This window comes from Ovis aries, chromosome 3 (genome assembly GCF_016772045.2).
Source record: "Ovis aries strain OAR_USU_Benz2616 breed Rambouillet chromosome 3, ARS-UI_Ramb_v3.0, whole genome shotgun sequence".
NCBI lineage: Eukaryota > Metazoa > Chordata > Mammalia > Artiodactyla > Bovidae > Ovis > Ovis aries.
Window position 1 is genome coordinate 222,240,289 of NC_056056.1, and position 17,316 is coordinate 222,257,604.

Genomic DNA, 17,316 nt, shown 5'->3' on the forward strand with positions numbered 1-17,316 from the left:
ACCCTCCCTGGGGTCTGGCCTCTTCTGCAGCCCTCCAGCCTGGCAGCCTGGAGGCCTTGGGCAGCCGCTCCTTCTGAAAGCCTGAGGCATTTCCAGGGCGGACTGTGCATCTCTGTGGGAGATGCCCTCGTGAGTGTCCCGCCCCTCAAGGCCACCACCCCCTGGTGTTCTGGTCCCCCACCCACTGATTTCCTGGGGGCAGAAGCTGCTATATCCCCACCTCACAGTGGCACTCAGGATGTACCTACTGTCTTCATAATCGAACGCATGGATGCCAGCCTGTGCGGGTGCAGCTGTGTGGTGGTGGAGGTGTACAGGCCATGGCGTTTGGTGTTTAAGGGAAAGAGGCAGAGAGAGAGCTTGTCTTGTGAAGCGGAATCAGGCCTCTATCAAGGGGAACCCCACTGTCTCCCAGGAGTGTCCCCATGTGTGACTGTTCGGGGAGGGTTATGAGTTGGCACGCAGGGCCCCAGTGCGGTGCGGGAGGTCTAGAAGCTGGCGCTGCAGAATCAGGGGCCCCTGGGGCACCTGCTCAGGCCTGCAGATGTGGAGGTGCGTGCTCTGGGCTCATTCCTGTGGGTCTCCAGCAGCAGCCGGGGGTTGAGCTGAGCCTTGTGGCCAGTCTGCCCTAGGCAGGCTCAGGCCCTAGAAGAGAAGCGGGGAGTGGGTGGGGTAGGGGCACAGGGCACCAGAGAGGGGACTGCCAGCCTCAGAGAGGCCCTCCAGAGGTGGAGAGTCTGACCTAAGGAATCAGGCAGGTCCAGGTTCAAGTCCCTTCCCCAGCCCCTGCCTCCTTCTCTGAGAGCCTATGGAATGGGCGTGATTATGTTTTCCTCATTGCCGGGGCATTCCTCAGGATCCTGGGGTTAGACTGTCCAGCTTCCCTAACCCCGTCCCCATTCAGCCAATCCCACTCCTAGCTGTTTCAACCATCCCTTCCTGCGATGCTTCTCAGGGGCTCAAAAGGCCCTCCTGCCTGCCCCCAGCCCTTCTCCGCCCACCTCTTGCCCACTACTGAGCCTGTAAGGTGTGGTTCAGTTACCGCCTCCTCCGGAAAGCTGCCCTGACCCTTGCTTTCCTCCTTCCCTCCTCCCGCCTTCCTAGACTTCCCGTGCCGCATGAAGATACTAGGCTCCAAACCCGAGGGCAGGAGGGAGCCAATGCAAGCTTTACACTCAGAGCAGCAACGGTCGCCAGTGGCCTCAACAGGGAGCACGCAGAAAGGGGTCCTCAGACATCTGGAACTCACAGATCTGTCCCAGTTTCAAAGAAAATCTTGCAGATCTGTTGGCAACTTTCTGCTTTTCCATGTTGGGATCTTTAGAAAAATAACTATAATTTCCTTTTCTGAAAGCATGCTTTTAAACAAAAAGAAAAAAAATAGGAAGAGAATCTCAAGATAAAGGCCATCTCTTCATGCTGATCAAACGTGGCATTATGAATAACTTCCACGTCACCCTCACGTTTGTCATGTCTTCGTCATCAACACTTGCAGCCGTGGTCCCATGGCAGGGCCCTCACTGAGGCCGGCCTTCCTTGGGGCATTTTGTCCTCTCTGAACTACTCCTTTCCTGACTCCACTGGACCAGGTGGTCTCCTGATGGTCCCCTGACTCCACTGGGGTCCTCTAACTCTGCAGCGCTCAGAAACCATCCCAGGGTACATGGTCAACCATGAATGTACAATCCCATTCATGGCTGAACCATGAGGAGGGTCCCGTGGGCGGCCTGCAGGGGACCTACCACAGGCAGGGGAGCACCAGCCACTGGAGGAGGAGGGGAGGGCAGGGCCACCTCAAGTGAGGCTGTGGCACTGCACCTTGAGGAACATTCTAGAAGGAGAGTCATCCTCACTTCCACCAGCAGGCTGCACCATGGACCTTTGGCTGATGGCAAGGTGGAAAAGTGAGTGAGGTTGCTCAGTCGTGTCCGACTCTTTGCGACCCCATGGACTGTACAGGCTCTTTCCTCCATGGAATTTTCCAGGCAAGGATACTGGAGTGGGTTGCCATTTCCTTCTCCAGGGGATCTTCCAGACCCAGGGATCGAATCCGGGTCTCCCGCACTGCAGGCAGAATTTACCATCTAAATTCTGGTGAATAGCTATCTGTCCAGGGTCCGCAAGGTGGATACCATCGGTAGTTAACATTGATACCCTGCACCCCGTCTTAGAGCTGGGAGGCCTTGGGTGGTCACTGAAGGCTGAGACCCAGAGAGGGACAGCTCATGCCCAAGGTCACATAGCAGGGTTACACTGGAAAAACAATTGCTCTTCTGGGTGACATGAACTTGTAATCTTGTTTCCAGCTTTCCTTTACCCTTTTATCCCTCTGTTGAGAAAAAAGTTCAAGCTTTCCTGTTTCCAGATGGTTGTTTGAAACTAGATGGTCTGAATTAACTTCTGATCAGCTCTGCTCGGTGTATGAGTGCTCAGCTGCTCACTTCTACCTGCCGTGGGGTCCTGGACTTGCTGCCCCAAACAGGATGTGAGTGGACACCAGGGACAGACCCTGGGCTGGGTGCTGAGAACAGTAAAGACTCATGTTCTTGCTCTCCAAACACCTACAGCTCGGTGGGGCTCCAAGGCAAGGATGTAGAGCTGGTTACCAAAGCTGGATGGCTGGAGTGGTGGGTCTCAGCCAGGGGATCCACCCCAGAAAGCTTCCTGGAGGAAGTGGTAGCTGGGCTGAGCCTTTGTCTGCGATATTTGCTCAGTAACCAATAATGGCAGCTGCTATTGTTATTCACGGTAGGAGTAAGGGAGCAGGAGCTGGGAAGGCAACGTGGGTGGGAAGAACATCCCTTTCAGAGGGAACAGCAAGTGAGAAAATGCAGGCAGTTCTCTCTGGAGGGAGAAGAGGGAGGCAGTGTTGGAGAAAGGGTGGGAGGTGAGGCTGGAGAGAGAAGCATGGGACCACGTGCTTAAGAGGGGGGCAGGGACTTTCCTGGCAGTCCAGTGGTTAACACTGCATTTCTCCACTGTAGGGGCCACGGGTTAAATCCCCAGTTGGGGATCTTGCATGGTCCAAGGCACGATCAAAAAATAAAAGCATAAAAATAAAATGTACAATCCCATTCATTAAAAGATTTTTAAAAAGGTTGGCAAACACTCTGTTCATCTTTCCTGGACGGCCAATTGGTAATATATTCAAGAGCTTTTAAAAAGCAGATCCTCTGTGATGTCACAATTCTTCTCCTGTGTGTGTGTGTGTGTTAGTCGCTCAGTCATGTCTGACTCTTTGCCACCCCATGGACTGTAGCCTGCCCCAGGTTCCTCTGTCCACAGGATTCTCCAGGTAAGAATACTGGAGTGAGTAGCCACTCCCTTTTCCAGGGGATATTCCCAACACAGGTATTGACCCCAGTCTTCTGCATTGCAGGCAGATTCTTTACCTTCTGAGCCACCAGGGAAGCCCAATTCTTCTCCTGGTTTAGTTGCTAAGTCATGTCAAACTCTTGTGACCCCATGGACTGTAGCCCACCAGGCTCCTCTGTCCATGGAATTCTCCAGGCAAGAATACTGGAGTGGGCTGCCATTTCCTTCTCCAGGAATTCTCTGAGGAGTACCTAAATTAATAGGATTTAGAACTTGGTGGATGAACAACAAGGTCGTACTGTATAACATCAGTTTAGTTCAGTTGCTCAGTCGTGTCCTACTCTCCACAACCCCATGAACCGCAGCATGCCAGGCCTCCCTGTCCATCACCAACACGCAGAGTTTACCAAACTCATGTCCATTGAGCCAGTGATGCCATCCAACCATCTCATCCTCTGTTGTCCCTTTCTCCTCCTGCCTTCAATCTTTCCCAGCATCAGGGTCTTTTCCAATGAGTCAGCTCTTTGCATCAGTTTAGTTCAGTCGCTCAGTCGTGTCCGACTCTTTGCGACCCCATGAATCGCAGCACGCCAGGCCTCCCTGTCCATCACCGACTCCTGGAGTTCACTCAGACTCACGTCCATCGAGTCCGTGATGCCATCCAGCCATCTCATCCTGGGTCGTCCCCTTCTCCTCCTGCCCCCAATCCCTCCCAGCATCAGAGTCTTTTCCAATGAGTCAACTCTTCTCATGAGGTGGCCAAAGTACTGGAGTTTCAGCTTTAGCATCAGTCCTTCCAAAGAATACCCAGGGCTGATCTCCTTCAGAATGGACTGGTTGGATCTCCTTGCAGTCCAAGGGACTCTCAAGAGTCTTCTCCAACACCACAGTTCAAACGCATCAATTCTTTGGCGCTCAGCCTTCTTCACAGTCCAACTCTCTCATCCATACATGACCACAGGAAACACCATAGCCTTGACTAGATGGACCTTAGTCGGCAAAGTAATGTCTCTGCTTTCAATATACTATCTAGGTTGGTCATAATTTTCTTCCAAGGAGTAAGTGTCTTTTAATTTCATGGCTGCAGTCACCACCTGCAGTGATTTTGGAGCCCCCCAAAATAAAGTCTGACACTGTTGCCACTGTTTCCCTATCTATTTCCCATGAAGTGATGGGACTGGATGCCATGATCTTCGTTTTCTGAATGTTGAGCCTTAAGCCAACTTTTTCACTCTCCTCTTTCACTTTCATCAAGAGCCTTTTGAGTTCCTCTTCACTTTCTGCCATAAGGGTGGTGTCATCTGCATATCTGAGGTGATTGATATTTCTCCTGGCAATCTTGATTCCATCTTGTGTTTCTTCCAGTCCAGCATTTCTCATGATGTACTCTGCATAGAAGTTAAATAAGCAGGGTGACAATATGCAGCCTTGATGTACTCCTTTTCCTATTTGGAACCAGTCTGTTGTTCCATGTCCAGTTCTAACTGTTGCTTCTTGACCTGCATACAGATTTCTCAAGAGGCAGGTTAGGTGGTCTGGTATGCCCATCTCTTTCAGAATTTTCCACAGTTTATTGTGATCCACACAGTCAAAGGCTTTGGCATAGTCAATAAAGCAGAAATAGATGTTTTTCTGGAACTCTCTTGCTTTTTCCATGATGTTGGCAGCGGATGTTGGCAATTTGATCTCTGGTTCCTCTGCCATTTCTAAAACCAGCTTGAACATCAGGGAGTTCACGGTTCACGTATTGCTTGGAGAATTTTGAGCATTACTTTACTAGCATGTGAGATGAGTGCAATTGTGCGGTAGTTTGAGCCTTCTTTGGCATTGCCTTTCTTTGGGATTGGAATGAAAACTGGCCTTTTCCAGTCCTGTGGCCAGTGCTGAGTTTTCCAAATTTGCTGGGATATATAGTGCAGCACTTTCACAGCATCATCTTTCAGGATTTGGCCAAAATATTGGAGTTTCAACTTCAACGTCAGTCCTTCCAAAGAACATCCAGGACTGATCTCCTTTAGGACTGGTTGGCTCTCCTTGCAGTCCAAGGGACTCTCAAGAGTCTTCTCCAACACCACAGTTCAAAAGCATCAATTCTTCGGCGCTCAGCTTTCTTTATAGTCCAACTCTCACATCCACACACGACTACTGGAAAAACCATAGCCTTGACTAGACGGACCTTTGTTGACAAAGTAATGTCTCTGTTTTTTAATATGCTGTCTAGGTTGGTCATAACTTTCCTTCCAAGGAGCAAGCGTCTTTTAATTTCATGGCTGCAATCACCATCTGCAGTGATTTTGGAGCCCCCCAAAATAAAGTCTGACACTGTTTCCACTGTTTCCCTGTCTATTTGCCATGAAGTGACGGGACCGGATGCCGTGATGTTAGTTTTCTGAATGTTGAGTTTTAAGCCAACTTTTTGACTCTCCTCTTTCACTTTCATCAAGAGGCTCTTTAGCTCTTCTTTGTTTTCTGCCATAAGGGTGGTGTCATCTATGTATATGAGGTTATTGATATTTCTCCCAGCGATCTTGTTTCCAGCTTGTGCATTTCAGCCCAGCGTTTCACATGTGCATTCCAGCCGGGCATTTCACATGATGTATCCTGATATAAGTTAACTAAGCAGGTGACAATATAGAGCCTTGACGTAGTCTGTTCCAGATTTGGAACCAGTCCATTGTTCCATGTCTGGTTCTAACTGTTGCTTCTTGACCTGCATACACATTTCTCAGGAGGCAGGTCAGGTGGTCTGGTATTCCTATATCTTGAAGAATTTTCCACAGTTTGTTGTGATCTACACAGTCAAAGGCTCTGGTGTAGTCAATAAAGCAGAAGTAGATTTTTTTCTGGAACTCTCTTGCTTTCTCGATGATCCAGTGGATGTTGGCAATTTGATCTCTGGCTCCTCTGCCTTTTCTAAATCAAGCTTGAACATCTAGAAGTTCACGGTTCACTGAAGCCTGGCTTGGAGAATTTTGAACATTACTTTGCTTGTGTGTGAAATGAGTATAATTGTGGGGTAGTCTGAACATTCTTTGGCATTACCTTTCTTTGGGATTGGAATGAAAACTGACCTTTTCCAGTCCTGTGGCCACTGCTGAGTTTTTCAAATTTGCTGGCATATTGACTGCAGCACTTTCACAGCATCATCTTTTAGGATTTGAAATAGCTCAACTGGAATTCCATATAAAGGGGTAGTCTCCACATTTTAATGTTTGCAGAATAGTCCGTTGTTCAGACATCTCCTTTGTACAACTTCTGTACCCGGTTCACCGTTGGCTGAAGTCACTTTGCTGTATAACAGTAATTAACACAACATTAAAACAATGATACTTCAATTAAAAACTAAAAAAAAAAAAAAGAAAAGAAAACACAGCTTAGACTCAGAAAAAAAAAAAAGAATTTAGAACTTGGGAATTATTAAAGATGTGCAGGGAGGATGTTCGGCACACCACATTTGTAAATCACCCAGATAGTCAACGGTGACCCAGGTACAGAAGTTATATAGAGGGGATATCTGAACAATGGGCCATTTTGCAAGCATTAAACTGCGGGCTATAATACGACCCAGCAATCCCACTGCTGGGCATACACACCGAGGAAACCAGAATTGAAAGAGACAGGTGTGCCCCAGTGTTCATCACAGCACTGTTTGCAATAGCCAGGGCATGGAAGCAACCTAGATATCCACTGGCAGACGAATGGGTAAGAAAGCTGTGGTGCATATACACAATGGAGTATTGCTCAGCTATTAAATGAATGCATTTGAATCAGTTCTAATGAGGTGGGTGAAACTGGAGCCTATTATACAGAGTGAAGTAAGTCAGAAAAGCACCAATACAGTATATTAATGCATATATATGGAATTTAGAAAGATGGCAACGATGACCCTATATATGAGACAGCAAAAGAGACACAGATATAAAGAACAGACTTTTGGACTCTGCAGGAGAAGCGCAGGTGGGATGATTTGAGAGAACAGCATTGAAACATGAATATTATCATATGTGAACCAGATCGCCAGTCCAGGTTCCATGCATGAGACAGGGCGCTCAGGGCTGGTGTACTGGGTTGACCCAGAGGGATGGAATGGGAAAGGAGGTGGGAGGGGGGTTCAGGATGGGGAACACATGTACACCCATGGCTGATTCATGTCAATGTATGCCAAAAACCACTACAATACTGTAAAGTAATTAGCCTTCAATTAAAATAAATACATTAATCATAAAAAAATGTGGGCTATAGGAATATATTGAAAGACAAAGTGAGTTGTTCATTGTGTATTAGCGAAAGTGAACAAGATGATAAAACATGCTGTATAACCACCACTGGTCATGAATCATCACGATATATGAATATTCATTGGAAGGGCTGATGCTGAAGCTCCAATCCTTTGGCCACCCCATTCGAAGAGCTGACTCATTAGAAAAGATTGAAGATGCTGGGGAAGATTGAAGGCAGAAGCAGAAGCAGAAGGGGATGACAGAGGATGAGATGGTTGGATGGCATCACCTACTCGATGGACATGAGTTTGAACAATCTTCAGGAGTTGGTGATGGACAGGGAGGCCTGTGTGCTGCAGTCCATGGGGTCGCAAAGAGTCGGACATGACTGAGAGACTGAACTGAACCGAACTGATAACCATCATGATGTTAGGTATGTGTTACAAATACAGAAGAAACACTGGTCAAGTATATGGTTGAATGTAAGCTGTGGTTTTTCGGAGACAGGATTTTATATATTCATTACTTCCTTGTGAGTGCCTTTCTACATTTGTTGATGACAATAAACGTGTATCATATTTACAGTCAAGACAAAGAGATTTGCTTTTGTGTGTGTGTGTTTCAATGGCCCAGAAAGAAAACACCAAGTTCAGGTAAAGATCCACAGTGATGCATTACTTCCCCAAAGCAGGTTTCTCCTTCCAGCTTGGAAATGTTTATGGTAAATGCTGGATATGTAAGGCTGATCTTGGCCCCTTCTTCTCTAGAACAGAGCTCCCCAGAAGGGGCTGTCCTGATCACCTGGGCAGGGTCACCCACCAAGAGATTTGTGAAATGTACAAGCCTTGTCCCACCCAGGCACCTTAGACCCAGAATCTGGGGGAGACCGCTCCACCCTCCACAAGAAATGTCTTTTGTGTGTGTAGTAAAACACACATAAAAATTACCATTTACCGTGTCACTGTCATTGAGTATTCACATCTGGGTGCAACCATCATCAGTACTGTCCATCTCCAGAACTCCTCATCATTCCAACAGAAACTTTCTACCTATTAAATAACAACCCTCCATTCTCCCTCGCCCCAGCCCCTGGTAACCAGAGTTCTCCTTTCTGTCTCTATGAATGTGATCACTCAAGGAGCCTCATATAGTGGGCTCACACAGTATTTATCCTTTGCTGTCTGGCTTATTTCACTTAGGATATAGTCTCAACTTTCATCCATGTTGCAGCATGGGTCAGAAGTTCATTCTTTTTTAAGGTGAATAATATTCCATTGCATATATGTGCTACATTTTGTTTATCCATTCACCTGTAGGTGGACACGGGATTGTTTCTACCTTTGGTCTACCATGAATAATGGTGCTACGAACATGGATGAGTGAATAACTGGAGTCCCTGCTTTCGTTCCTTTGGGGCATACACCTAGCAGTGGAATTTCTGGGTCACATTCAAGTTTTATGTTTAATTTTTCAAGGAAACTGCCATACAGTTTTCCACAGCAGCTTCATCATTTCACATTTCCACTAGCAAAGGCATGAGGGTCCTAATTTCTTTACATCCTCACCAATGCCTGCTATTATTATTTTAATAATAGCTATCTTAGTATGTGTGAGCTTCATTCTGGTTTTGATTTGCATTTCCCTAATGATTAGTGATGTTGAGCATCCTTTCCTGTGTTATTGGTTATTTGTATACCAACTTTGCAGATATGTCTGTTTAAGTCCTTTGCCTGCTTTTTAATCAGCTTTGTTGTTGTTGAGTTGTAGGAGTTCTTTATATATTTTGGATATCAGTTCAGTTCAGTTCAGTCGCTCAGTCGTGTCCGACTCTTTGCGACCCCATGAATTGCAGCACGCCAGGCCTCCCTGTCCATCACCATCTCCTGGAGTTCACTCAGACTCATGTCCATCGAGTCTGTGATGCCATCCAGCCATCTCATCCTCTGTCGTCCCCTTCTCCTCCTGCCCCCAATCCTTCCCAGCATCAGAGTCTTTTCCAATGAGTCAACTCTTCTCATGAGGTGGCCAAAATACTGGAGTTTCAGCTTTAGCATCATTCCTTCCAAAAGAAATCCCAGGGCTGATCTCCTTCAGAATGGACTGGTTGGATCTCCTTGCAGTCCAAGGGACTCTCAAGAATACGCACAGTCATTTTTTCAATATGTGTATTTTGGGGTCATATTACTTGTTACAACATTCATTTATTACTTTTTTAAACTTGGAAAACACGGAAAGAAAAACGAGGGCCACAAGAAGCATTAGTGACTTTATTCATTGACTCAGCAATTCCACATTTGGGATTTGTCATAAGGAATTTTTGTGAACATGCACAAAGATTTAACCATAAGAAGGTTCATCATAAAGGAAGGAGGAAGCAAGGATTAATGTCTAACCAGAGCATATAGGTTAAACAAAACACGGTGACTCTACACAGCACTCTGCCATTACCAGTAACATTGTAGATGAGTCCTCTGCACGATGAGTGGACATTTGTCATTAGCCATGCATGAAAGGAGAAAACTGCAAATCTATTTACAGTGCGATCCCAGTTTTGTTTCAAACATATGTGTGATTCTGTAAAGAGGAAGGAAAAATGCCAACATATTAATAGTGGTGATCTTCTGTGGTGGAACTCAGGTTATTTTTATTTTCTTCTCCGTAGTTTTTTCCAGTTTCCAATTATTTCTGCAATAAACATGTGGCTTTACAGTAAAAAAAAAAAAGTCAATTATTTTTATGGCATCCACAAGTATATACACAGTGTTACCCTGATTATGTGAAAATATATTCACATATATATTCATAAAGAGTCAAACACAACTTAGCGACTGAACGACAACATCGAAAAACGAATAAAAAAGGTCTCTGCGCTATGAGATTCTGAGATGTCTCATTTTTATTTGTATTCTCCTAGGTTTTCCAAATTCCCTAGGGTCTGGTTGTTTTGTTATCTGGTTAGGCAAGATAGAAAAAGAAGGAAAACTGCTAAACTTTCAAAAATGAAAACCTAAAGTAAATGAGAATCTGAATGAAATAAAATTTAGCTCAAATACCTCGGACACGCGACCAAACAGCGAGCCAGAGGCAGGAGGCGGGATGCGGAAACCGACCTACTACCGCAGCGCTAGAAAAGAGGCCCCGCCCAGGCCTCGGCGGCTTCTCCGGGACACGACGTCCGCACAGCCCGCTTGCCCAGGCTGTTCGGTGACGGTCCGGCAGAGGCCCCGCCCCCAGGAACGTAAAGACCACGCCCTCAGACCCCGCCCCGCCCCTCGGCCGCCCCGCTGCGTCGGTCCTCTAAGCCCCCGGGCCGGGCCCTCCCCAGGGCTTCCGGAGCCGGCCGCGCCACGGGCCCCGCCCCCGGGAACGTAGGGCCACGCCCCCTCGCCGCCACGCTGCGTCCGCGCCGCCCGTCGCGCAAGTCCTGGCTTCCGGAGCGGGACGGAAGGGCGGGCAGCCAGTCAGGCAGAGGCTGCGAGGCCCAGCCACGGAAGGGCGCGGTTCCCTGAGGAGCGCCCGAGCGTGCTTCCTTCTGTCCGCCTCAGCCGTGTCCCCGCCTGCCCCCAGGTGCTCAGGTCGCGGAGGGCACAGGAGGCCGCGCTGCCGAGGGGGGCAGAGATCAAAGCGGGGCGGGCTGTGGCCCCCCCCCCCCCCGCCCCCAGGGACGCGCGCCGCGGGCGGATCAAAGCGCATCAGGCCAGGGCCCGCCCTTCGGAGCGAGCGACTGGCCGGGACGCCGGACCTGCAGTGAGCCGGCCGGCAGGGCCCAGCCAGGCGACTTCCTCCGGCCCCCGGTGGACTCTGCCCCGCGTGAGGGGTCGCGGTGGCCTCAGGGGTGTGAGCCAGGCAGAGTTTGCAGTGCCGCGTCTAAGATAGGAGGCCTCGCAGTCATGAGAGCAGCTGCCGGTTATTGAAAAACGGTGCCAGGCAGGCCTGGGCCGTGTGCCTTCGTAGCAGCTCCGTTGAGTACCGGTCACCTCCTTTCACAGATGAGGGCAGAGCTCTGAGAGGAGGCTCCTCCAAGGCCTCCCAGGAGAAGGTTCACAGTCTGCATTCGGGTCCCGATCCCCAGCTGTGGATCTTAGGCTTACACTTGGTGCTAACCTGACTCTTGAGGGGTGAGGGGCACAGCTGGCTGCCAGCCCGTAACTTACCTTAGCTCACTGCTGCCTCATCCCCAGCAGGTAGACCCAGAGCTAAGAGCTAAGGCCATCTTGCCCCACTGAAGGTGCCCAGCACCCACCAGCTCTGCCGCAGGAGCCTAGTGACCTCGGTCCATACCCACCTGTTTGCCTCAGGTGTTGGGAAAGACACCCTCTACCCAGCATCTGAGAAGAGGGTATGAAAAATCGAGTGGTTCCAGAATGGTCTGGTTTTTGGACCAGGTCAGCCATGCCAGTGGTGCAAGGCCAGGAATTGTGAGTGAGAGCAACCCAGGATATTCACACACACACACACACACACACACACACACACACACACACACAGACTCTGTTGAAGAAACCAAAGCCCCAGCTACACCAGGGCTGCTTGCCTCCGTCATCTCCATGCACCCCCTTCCTGGGAGGCGCTGAGGGGCATTTTGTTTTCCACAGGGCTTCCTGGGTTGGTATTTGAAGACCACGTGATGCTGGACGTTGGCAGCCCTGGCCAGCTCGGGGCCCAGCACGGCATGCCTGCAGCAATCCAGATTTTCCAGCCTCCAAAAGTACCTCAGAGAGGAAGCTGCACATTTGATTTTTTTTTTTTTTTTTTTGGCTCCATATTAAAGAACAAAGCATGGGAACTGGACAGGGCTCTCTGTAAACAGAAAACACATGTTTTCTGAGAGAATGGGCTCTTCCCTTCCTGGTTTCTTCTCCCATGGACAAAGGCCTTCTTAGGTCTCCTTGCTTCAAGAGCCAGGAGGCCTCAGACCCAGGGCCAACAGAAGGTGATTATTTTTGCCCCAACTCAGGGCACAACACCCACAGTCTTAAATGGGAGTGGGAATGGGTGTTAGGAGTCCACTCAGCACTGGGGTGGGCCTGGGGTGTGGTCCTGGGAAAGAAGACCCTCAGGAGCCTGAACAGGGTTGGGGTGGAGGGAGGGGGAGTCTGGGCCATTTGTATCTTCCAAGCACTTGAGAATCATCTTGGGCTGTGCTCAAGCCGTCTTCGGGTGAATGTGTGTTTCTTGAGGCCTACTAGTCAAACATCTCTTAACTCAGAAGAAAGGCTGGGGCTTGATGTCTACAGATAGCAGGCACACAGACAGTGTGCGCTGCTGTGTGACCTCAGGTAAGTTTCTTAACCTCTCTGAGCCTAAGTGTTCTCATCTGTAAAATGGGAATAATGGTATTTGGTTGTTGAGGCTGAAATTAGATAATGAGTATAGCCCTGTCAGACACAGAGAACAAATGAATAAGTAAATCAAGCAATGCCTAAGTTCCATTGGTGAGCTCTGTCCACAAGAGTGGCCTGAAAACCCTCTACAAATACGGAGGACTCCCTTACTTCACAGAGCACCTCCACACCCCCTGTCCACTAGGTGAGCATGACGACTCAGCGACCCCTAGACCAGCCTCAGCATCTCTGGAAGCAGTCATCTTGGGAACACATCATTCTTTCGAAGCACCCCACCGGCCTGATCGTTGTCCTTGGGAGAGATTTGATTTTGGAAATAACCAGATGTGCTTTGGGCCAAGTTGGCTGAGTAGAGGTGCAGAAGCCAAGCCAGTGCCCCCCTCCCCAACCCATTCAGTGCCAGAATGTGCCACAACTGCAAAGTCAGGAGGCCTGTGGCTCCCAGCTCTGCAGGCAGTTTGGAAGGTGAATCTTGACCGGATCGTCTGGACTGGCCGCTGCTAGTGTTCGCGGGTGTGAGACTGCCAGCATGCGGGCGTATGAACCCAGGAGAGGCACACACACCCAGGCTCAGTGGACGAGCTAAACCAAAGCCAGGCTAATTAACACAAGGCTGCCTTTCATCTCTCAGCTCACAGTTCGAGTTTCATGGAAATCTGTGTGGGAAAATTCCGAGCGTTTGTGGCACAGGCAGATGCGTGAGAGGGAGGCAGGAAGTGGTCCTGGAAGAGTGCAGGGCTCGGAGGCTGGGGTTTCCTCCTGGCTTTGTACTTAACGGGCTCCGTGGCCTCTAGCTAATCACTTCTCCAGCCCTTGGCTTTTCCATCTGAACAATGGGGATCTGGCTGTCTATCCTTAATGTGAAAAGTAAATTGGGAGCTGGAGGGATGGATAAAAACGTATCTAAAAGTCCTGACCTCATGCAGCGAGGGCCTTAAAAACACGGATACCATTTGACCTAACATGCCTGCTTCTGGGAATTTATCTTCAGGAAAGAAACATAGCCACACTTGAAACTGTCAGTACAAAGATGTTCCAGTAGCATTTTGGGGGTTGGGGTCGGACACACCTTGCTGCTTTCGGATCTTAGTTCCCTGATCAGAGGTTGAACCTGTGCCCTCTGCAGTGAAAGTGCGGCGTCCTAACCACTAGTTCCCACCAGGGGAGACCCCCAGCAGCATTATTTGTAGTAGCAAAAAGTTTATTTTCACTTATTTTATTTTATTTTGGCTGCGGTGGGTCTTCGTTGCAGTGTGCCGCCTTCTCGTTGCAGAGAATGGGCTCTAGCACCCAGGGCTCAGTGGTTGCAGCTTGCAGTCTTCGTTTCCCTGCTAGCATGTGGGATCTTAGTTCCCAACCAGGGATCAAAACCTGTTCCCTGCTTTGGAAGGTGGATCATTAATCACCAGGGAAGCCCTGCAAAAACCTTAAGGAAAACTACACGTCCAACAGGGCTTCCCTTGTGGCTCGGCCTGCGATGTGGGAGACCTGGGTTGGATCCCTGGGTTGGGACAATCCCCTGGAAAAGGGAAGGGCTACACACTCCAGTATTCTGGTCTAGAGAATTCCATGGACTGTGTAGCCCCTGGGATCACAAAAGAGCTGGACACAACTGAGCAACTTTCACTTTCACTTCATACGTCCAACAGTAGTGGCAAGAATGATAAGACGGATGACTACACGGCTCTCGGGTGTACTCCAGGCAGGCAATACACAGGCTGTGCCCGTGTGATGTTGGTCCTTAACCTATGCCAGTGACATTGTTTAAAAAAAGCATTCATAATAGTTCTATTCCCAACAGCCAGAACATAGAAACAACTCAGTCGTCTGCAGCAGCAGAACAGGTAGACAAGCTGTGATGGGCATATAATGGGATAAAATAAAACAGTCGACAGAGTGCACTGCTGACGGACATATTGACAGACGGATGGATGTCAACGAGGCTGTGTGAGTCCACACTCTGACCCCATTTATAGTGAATAAAGGTAAAGCATTTATAGTGGTAGAATTCAGATCGGTGGTTGCCTGGGCCCGAGGAGGCAAAGATTGCCTGCCAGGGGACATTTTGTGGTGATGGTATTTTCTTTCTCGATTGTAATGGTGCTTAGAGGGATGAAAACGTTTGTAAAAACTCATTGAACAGTGACGTGAAAAGGATATCATTGCATGGAAATTAAACCTCAGTAAAGCTGATTTTTAAAAAATCAATGGTATTTAAATTTCATTTTTCAAATTCTGGAAAGAATAAAATTTAATGACATGAACAAAGCATGTTAAACCAAAAGATTCTTAAATAACCTATACTGTGATCACACACACACTCACGGAGTACATATACATATGTGGTTTGGAAATACACCGGGACTTTCAACAAAGTGTACCTGGTAATTACCTCATGGGTAATTTTTGTTTTCTTTTTTGTGCTTTTCTATATTTCCAAATTTTCTACAACAAACACTTTTCCTTTTATAAACAGATTAAATAAAAAACAAATACATCTCCTGTCCCTTCTTCCAGCTGTAGCAGGCCAGGGACACGGGGCTGTGCTCTGGGACAGAACAGTGACTATGCCCGGGTCCAGCGAAAGGGAACTGCCTGGAAGGCAGTAGTGGCGATGGGAGCGTGAGGGTGGGGCAGAGAGCCCCACCCCTTTGGCCCAGGTTCTGTGCTGGGTTATTCTTGAGAGCTGCCATGCCCACTGGGCAGTATGCATGCAGGGAGAAGCAGGGTCCCTGGGCCAGCCTGGGTGAGCGGGAAGCCAGACCTTCCTGTTTGGAGTGACAGGAACCTGTGACTCCAAGCCCTCCCTGCTGCAAGTGTGCCAGTCTTCCCTGCTGCCGTGGGCAAGGGCAGGTGGGGGTTCTGGTCTCTGCCCCAGTGCCACTGTCCCTGCTACCAGAGGTCCTCCTTGGGGAGGTCTGCAGAGGGGCTGAGGGGGTGGCAGACCCGGTGCCAGCAAATGAGCAGCAGTCTCCTGCCCCTGCGGCCTCAGGAGGCTGGGGCTATTGTTTATTACTCCCACTCCCTCCAAGCTGGGGGACACTGAATGGAGAAGTGACTTGCCCAGAGTCAACCTGTTGGTAGCCCCCGGCAGCTCAGATTTGACCCAATGCCTGGGTTCCTACTGCCTTTAAATTTCAGCTCCCAGGAGCTTCTGGGACCCAAACAGCTCATGAGTGCAGCATGGGTTTGGGGGTCACGGGCTGTGTTTTTCTTGTGCCTGTTATCTGCTCTTGGTATCGTGCGATTTACCATCTACTACAGTTTTGGTGGACCGGTCAGCTGGGCTGAGTGGCTGAACGTGCGCTCCTCTGAGCGTAGGGCTCTGCCCGAGTTTAGAGCTGCTGGGATCCCCTCCCCTATCAGGCCTCTCCCCTCCAACCAGCTGGCTTCACAAAGGTGCTGAGGAGGAGACCTGACTGAATGGGGTTTTTTGCCCTCTTCGACTGAGCAGATTTGACAACAGACTGCAGAAATTAAAAATAAGAGCCTGAAACTGTTAAAAAAAAAATTTTTTTTTTAACCAAGTCACAAATGGGAAAGATGAGGCACAGCAGGTTAAGGACATTTTGTGATGTAGAGTTTTTATCACCCGGCACTTTGGTGACTGTGAATGTCACAATGCATGGTCCTTGGGAGCAGGCGGCAGTAGAAACGAGGGGTTCACACCCGTGTGTGAAGCTGCGCAGCTGTGTGAAGCTCAGCCTGGCTTCAGTTCCCGGTGCGGGGGCCATTTGTTCTGCTTGGATTCTTCTGCGGGGCCTCACAGGGTTCCCATTTGAAAACAAGTCGATGGAGTCAAAGAAAACAATTTTTAAATGAAGTGCAGGGGGACAGGATGGATCGGGAAGTTAGCGCTGACTATTACACTATAGGACTGCACACGACGGACACCATGTATGAAATAGGTAACTAATGACAACCGGCTGTATGCCACAGGGAACTCAGTGCTCTGTGGGGACCTAGATGGGAAGGAGATCCAAAAAAGAGGGGCTACAGGTGTACACAGACCTGATTTATCTTGCTGTGCAGCGGAAACTAACACAACACTGTAAAGGAACTGTTCTCCACTAGAAGCTAAGCTTTAAAACACGAAATGTGTTTGTATGTCAATTTATATAAAGAAATGAACCGTAGCGTGAGTGGCCAAAGGCGGCTTTCAATTAAAAGGATTAAGAGGGACATGCTTACTTTCCGTATGTGTGCGCATAGTATCGTCTGTATTGATTTTGTAACAAGAAGGGACAGAATATACTCTTATCAAAACTAGTCAAATTTCACCTGAGCTTTCATGGCAATTGACATAACACAACAAACAATCCAGGGTATTTTTATTGAGTATCTTATATGTGCCAGATATTCTGCCAAACTCTCCCACCATCCTGGCTCCTCAGACGCGCCACAGGCGGGGGATGTCACCCCTGCACACGCCAGCC

General features: G+C 48.8%; 1 long non-coding RNA gene across 1 annotated transcript; it reads right to left on the reverse strand.

Annotated features, from left to right (window-relative positions):
* Positions 1–9,788: 9,788 nt before the first annotated feature.
* LOC105610651 (uncharacterized) lies at positions 9,789–10,752 on the reverse strand. The gene is made up of 2 exons (XR_001039592.5): positions 10,589–10,752; positions 9,789–10,109 (listed from the first exon to the last, which is right to left on the reverse strand). It is a non-coding gene; the product is annotated as an uncharacterized LOC105610651 (long non-coding RNA).
* Between the last annotated feature and the right edge of the window lie 6,564 nt (positions 10,753–17,316).